This window comes from Magallana gigas, chromosome 1, assembly GCF_963853765.1.
Source record: "Magallana gigas chromosome 1, xbMagGiga1.1, whole genome shotgun sequence".
Lineage (NCBI taxonomy): Eukaryota > Metazoa > Mollusca > Bivalvia > Ostreida > Ostreidae > Magallana > Magallana gigas.
The window spans coordinates 61712124-61719499 of record NC_088853.1 but is presented as its reverse complement, the minus strand read 5'-3'; positions in this window follow the sequence as shown (position 1 = coordinate 61719499).

Sequence of the window (7376 nt, the reverse complement as noted above, 5' to 3'; positions counted from 1 at the left end):
CTCAATTTTCATACATGATGTTTTCCTACTAGAGATGTCTATCAAATGCATTGATGGCTAAAATTAATGTTCGAGGAAATAATGTTTTTGAATTAATGTGTTTGATGGTTCGCTCTATGAGGATACAGCGCTAGCGAATTCTCTCCAACACTCCATTCACTATGAACCGATAAGCGAAGATGAGGATTGGTTGTCAATTAACTCAGAAATGTAAAGAGAACTTTTGGCTTCAACAAACAGGGAAAAGATGGACGCTATGGTGGACAAGATACTGGAGTGTGCGAGCCAAGAGCCCATGATTCCATTAAAGAAAGACGACAATGTTAACGTCGCTGAAGATGACGACTCTGAGTGCTCCGTTGATCCGGATCCAGCGATAATTCCGCCGACATCGAGGACTGTTACGGAAAGTTATATAAAGATGACGAAAACAGTTATTTTAAAGATGACGAAAAGGGCCGTAACATATAAAGACGGCATAACGGAAATAGTGCAAGAGACTGAAATATCTCATTCAGATACTATTCCTGCAAAAGACCTTGATGTTTTCAAATTCGCCACGGACGTCCTAAGCGACATTCCAGAACATTTTCAAAATTATCGGAACGTAAAAATTGTGAAATTGAACAATTGAATCAGATGCTACACATATTGTACATGCAAATTGTAAATACTTTGAATTAAAGAATGTATAGCCGTGAATAATGTTTAAATATTTTTTTTATGTTGAGTTTTTATTGATCTGGTAATATAATTTTATTCATTGTTTTGTTTTATACATAGCCTACCAATTTCAATAGTTTAATTATGTTTGATTGTTTATTATTGCCATTATTACATGTGTCTGTTATTACCGAATAATGTAACATGACTACTTGTTTGCACACGACTATGCCTTGTAATGTTTTTTAATCTTTAATTATGTACAGTAAAAATATTGTTTATTTTATGTGTAGTCATGTGACGTGTGGGTTATACTATATTTCATTTAGTTTAAATATACATGTAAGTTTTTTTGATCGGAGTCAAAACTTAACTTGGGGAGAGTTGTAGCAAATTCATTCTTAGTACTGATTAATATTCAGATTGTAAAGTGTTATCTATTATCAATTTCTCATTTACCGTAAGCCTTACCTATCATCATGCCAGAACCCTAATAACCTTTTTATTATATTGATAAATAATTAATTTCCTGAACCGTTATAATTATTTAATATTATGTATTGCCTCCCCGCACTGAGGAGGTAAGTTTTTTACTCCTCACACTGAGGAGGCACTGTTTACTATAAAAGAAGGTAAACTAGAACTGTCCTAATGGGACTAATACCCCCGTAAGGCTAATTTCAAATGGGACAAATAATTGAATTGAATAATAAAGGTTTGGAACACATGCAAAAAAAAAATTGTAGAATTTAAAAAAAAAAAAAAAAAAATAGTAAAAGAAAAATTAAAATCAAAATTGTCAGAATTTCACTGTAAATACATATCTATATCAGTAATACAGTTACAAATTTATGTATCTGATGATATATATATAATTTTAATTTGCTTTAAAGAGAAACCAACAAAATGACAATAACCCCTCCCTTTGCAGTAAATGGAAATACCAGTAGCCAGGCAATGCTCTTCTGTTGATAAAACTTTCAATATCTTTCTAATAAGAGTCTTGACAGATGCAATTAGTTGTTTCAAATTTTGCTCACTTTCTCCTATGGCACAATGGAACTCCATATCAGAAAATTGATCCCATAGGACTATGATTTTCTTTGATGATCTTGTTAAGTTTAATAAACTCCCAAAACATTACCATAATTACCATACTATGTAAAAATATGTAAAAAAGAAAATTTAATATTACAAAAAATTTTAAAATTGCCAAAACACTACAATCATATCAGAAATTTTGAATTTCATTTAAAACAATGCCCAATAGGGTCACTTCATCAATTTACTTGACAAATAAATTTAAACAACCTCTAAAAATAGTTTAACTTCTTTATTAATAATGATATTTTTATTTCCTTATAATGATAGAACTTTTGGTTTACATAAAACAGTTTTAAAATAGCCCCAAAACCATCACCCATTTTACAGATTATCAATTTCCCCTAAACACATGCTCCATCTGAACCATGCCTCAGATAATGGCTCCCTTGAGACAAATGAATTCAGCCACACTTGTCTTTGATGTTCTTATTAGCTCTCAAGAATTTATCATTGACAAACAAAAACTTTGCATTGTCAGTTGATAGAATACTTATAAAAAATATTTTTTTTATTAATTAAGACATAAAAACAAAAACCTCCATTTGGATGTATTTATATAAATATATTTTTGAGTGTTTTAATACTATTCATTAATTAATAAAATCTGTAAGGATTACCTTTCTTACTTTTCAACATTAGTGTACAATACATAGAATAAGGAAAATAAAAAGTGTCATAAAATCATTAAATCTTGTCTGATCTTACACAAAATTGCAGGTGCACACATATGGTGTTCAACATATGTACAAATTTTCAAACTGTTCCATGCAGTAATAAAAAATTCTATAGAGGGGACAAAGTTGCGTCTACAGACAGACGGACAGGGTGAAACCAATATACCCCCCTAAACTTCGTTTGCGGGGGTATAATTAGCAATAGCAGTGGACAGTGTAGTGGAAATGTAGCAGTAGATAACGAATAGATTTGGATTTATACATACATGATGTTCTTACGTGGATTATTTCTTTTGTGAATTGTGTGGATTGTTTTTATGTGATGTGTAGACTTTGCGCTGTGCGTAGATATGTAGTAAATTAGTAATCTCTTTCAATGACTTTTCCATACAAGGACTTCATACATTCATTCTGACCTTGTTTGCATACAACAAATCAAAGTACTGAAGAACTGACGGGAATTGATTTTGTCGATGTTTATTGATTTTAAAATCAATGATGTTATTTTTCATGACAAGTACATGTAGTTTCTAATTTGAATTACGCACATTTTTATAATATGAATTTTTGGACTTTTTCGACAAGAATGTCGAGAAACCCCATATGAATTTTGTTAAATAATATTTAAAGATAATATTTATTCAATCAAAACTATGTATCAGTAATATAAATATTTCTCGAAAATTGTTTGGATCCAAGCAATATTGAACTCTGGTCTCGTTCAACCAAACGCTCGGCTGACACCGTACATCTCCAACAAGGATTTACGGAGACAGCCGAGCGTCGAGTTGAACGAGACTATATTTAACTCTGGGGTAGGAATATATACGACTACAAAAAATATTTAAATTGTTCGCACCATTTAAAATCTGACTATTCTCAAAGTATTCATAAATACGTTTCCTTAAAAAACAATGCTTTAGCATACATTACATCGCATTTATCAATTATTTTCAAGAACTTAGTCTTATCAGCAGCAATGATTTGTGCTGAGGTCCAAATAGCTGCAATAATGTAGCCCTCTCCGATTTTTTATATCTGACGTTTACTGGAGAGGGCTACAATTCCACAGGATCTCCGTAATGGTGCAAAATTAAGTTTTTAATGCGGCTGACTTCGGTCTGAAAAGATCGATTTTATATTTGTCTTCCTTGAGATAAAATTATTTTTTAACTCAGGTTGAACAAATTAATCGTATATAAATCAAAACCAGATAAAACACATCAGCATGTTTACCAGTCGTCTTTTTCAGCAGCCATGACAGTTCTCGCGTGATTTAATGGGATGTACGCTTGGAGTTTTGATGGGCTTGATAACGTTAATGTCAGTGTAAACTAGAACTGTCCTAATGGGACTAATACCCCCGCAAGACTAATTTCAAATGGGACAAATAATTGAATTGAATAATAAAGGTTTGGAACACATACATGTGTACCAAAAAAAAATTCTAAAATTGTAAAAAAAAAAAAAAAATTAGTTAACAAAGAAAAATTAAATTCAAAAATGTCAGAATTTCACTGTAAATACATATCTATAACAGTAATACATTTACAAATGTATGTTTCTGATGATATATTTTTTAAAAAATTTAATTGATTTAAAGAAAAACCAACAAAATGACAATAACCCCTTCCTTTGCAGTAAATGGAAATACCGGTAGCCAAGCAATGCTCTTCTGTTGATAAAACTTTCAATATCTTTCTAATAAGAGTCTTGACAGATGCAATTAGTTGTTTTCTTTGATGAGCTTGTTAAATTTAATAAACTCCCAAAACATTACCATAATTACCATACTATGTAAAAATATGTATAAAAGAAAATTTAATGTTACAAACAATTTTAAAAATTGCCTAAACACTACAATCATATCAGTAATTTTGAATTTCATTTAAATTAATGCCCAATAGGGTCACTTCATCAATTTACTTGACAAATAAATTTAAACAACCTCTTAAAATAGTTTAACTTCTTTATTAATAATGATATTAATAATATTTATTTCCTTATAATGATAGAACTTTTTGGTTTACATGAAACAGTTTTAAAATAGCCCCAAAACCATCACCCATTTTACAGATTATCAATTTCCCCTAAACACATGCTCCATCTGAACCATGGCTAAGATAATGGCTCCCTTGGGACAAATGAATTCAGCCACACTTGTCTTTGATGTTCTTATTAGCTCCTAAGAATTTATCATTGACAAACAAAAACTTTGCATTGTTAGTTGATAGAATACTTATAAAAAATAATTTTTTTTATTAATTAAGACATAAAGACAAAAAACCTCCATTTAGATGTATTAATATAAATATATTTTAGAGTGTTTTAATACTATTCATTAATTAATAAAATCTGTAAGGATTACCTTCCTTACTTTTCAACATTAGTGTACAATATATAGGATAAGGAAAATAAAGACTGTCATAAAATCATTAAATCTTGTCTGATCTTACAAAAAATTGCAGGTGCACATCTTCAGATGGTGTTCAACATATGTACAAATTTTCAAACTGTTCCATGCAGTAATAAAAAATTCTATAGGGGGGACAAAGTTGCGTCTACAGACTAACAGACAGACAGACGGGCAAGGTGAAACCAATATACCCCCCTAAACTTCGTTTGCGGGGGTATAATTAGCAATAGCAGTGGACAGTGTAGTAGAAATGTAGCAGTAGATAACGAATCGATTTGGATTTATACATACATGATGTTCTTACGTGAATTATTTCTTGTGTGAATTGTGTGGATTGTTTTTATGTGATGTGTAGACTTTGTGCGTAGATATGTAATAAATTAGTAAACTCTTTCAATGACTTTTCCATACAAGGACTTCATACATTCATTTTGACCAAAGTAAAATGAGTTGTAACTCCGAAATGTTCAGTTCGCACGCTCGGCGGAGAACTGCGCTACATCTTGTATTCCTTCTTTGTTGAAATATTCACTTTTGTCCAAAATTCATTTACCGCTTGCCGACTTCATTAGCCTTTTAAAAAGCTTACCTTGTTTGCATACAACAAATCAAAGTACTGAAGAACTGACGGGAGTTGATTTTGTCGATGTTTATTGATTTTAAAATCAATGATGTTATTTTTCATGACAAGTACATGTAGTTTCTAATTTGAATTACGCACATTTTTATAATATGAATTTTTGGACTTTTTCGACAAGAATGTCGAGAAACCCCATATGAATTATGTTAAATAATATTTAAAGATAATATTTATTCAATCAAAAATATGTATCAGTAATAGAAATATTTCTCGAAAATTGTATGAATCCAAGCAATATTGAACTCTGGTCTCGTTCAACTAAACGCTCGGCTGACACCGTAAATCTCCAACAAGGATTTACGGAGACAGCCGAGCGTCGAGTTGAACGAGACTATATTTAACTCTGGGGTAGGAATATATACGACTACAAAAAATATTTAAATTGTTCGCACCATTTAAAATCAGACTATTCTCAAGGTATTCATAAATACGTTTCCTTAAAAAAACAATGCTTTAGCATACATTACATCGCAATTATCAATTATTTTCAAGAACTAAGTCTTATCAGCAGCAATGATTTGTGCTGAAGTCGAAACACTGTTTCACTTTCGGATTGTCTGAGTAACTGCATAGAAGAGTTGATTAAAATTAACTTTCAAAAAGTACTTAGTCTAGATGAAAATGTAACGTACTCAGTTTTGTGGTATTTATACAGTGTTATGAAGAGATTGTAACTTTCACCCTATGAAAATACTTTGTCGTAAATTCTCATGACAAATAACTTGAGGTCGAGCTATCAAATCATACTTTAATTAGTGGAAGGTAGGTCATTCTTAAACTAATTCGCAGATAAGAGGAAATTAATTTTTTATTTGTTACTCTATTTTACCTATTTAATTACATTATGTTTCATTAGCAGATGCTCTGGAAAATATCTTCTCACGATACTTGTAATACATATATGCAAGTTAACTTATATGTGCAGTATATATTTAAATTATATCAGATCCTTTCCCCCTTGGTGCCCCGATAAAAAAGGGGAAAAAGACTTCAATACAACACAGATGTAGTAGGTTATTTCGAAGTCATTTCTAAAAACTATGATTAGACAATATTAAGTATCCATTAACGCATAAACCTAATTATGTCCAAATGAACTATGAATGTTAGAACTTCGATGAATATTTATCAAGATATTCAGCAAACAGTATTTTCTTGTGTGCAGAAAACTTTGAACCTTTCACCTCAAAATCACTAGATCAGTTCTAAAGGGGCTACCTTAAACATTGCTTAACCTAACTTCAAACCATCTTCCTATGTGTCTTTGACCTTTAATCCCAACGCAGCAAGCTAAGGGTCATGCAGATATCAAAGTTAACTTAGTTATAAAATGATCAATTCATTTTGAATATATGAAAACTTTATTGACACAACAAGTTTTAAAAGAATTGACTCGTTGTAACGACTAGAACAAAGAATATCATGTTTTGAGAGCTATATTGAACTAAAATAATACAGCTTGTAAATATGTTCTATCGAGTGCTAAAGCTACAGTTTGTATAATGCTGCTTAAGTTAACAAAATCAACAACCTTAAATGATGACTACTGATACTACGTAATTCTATAGCATTGAAAATTACAAAAAAAGTAAAACAAAAGCAAAAAAACCAAAAAAACTAACATTACAACATTATTGCTTACTACAATACAACTGTCAGAGGTTAAACAACTCTGAGATGTTAAAAAAAGTGTATATCTCACACAAATATAATGTTGGAAACATTTTCAAATGGACACCTACACAAGACATGCTCTCACTTTAAAAGTCAACATCCTTTGTAATTTCTTGTAAATTGTCTCTTTAAATACAGCGCCTATTTCATCTTGCATCAATTCACGTCTGAACATATACTTCTATAGCTAGTGAAACTATTAAAC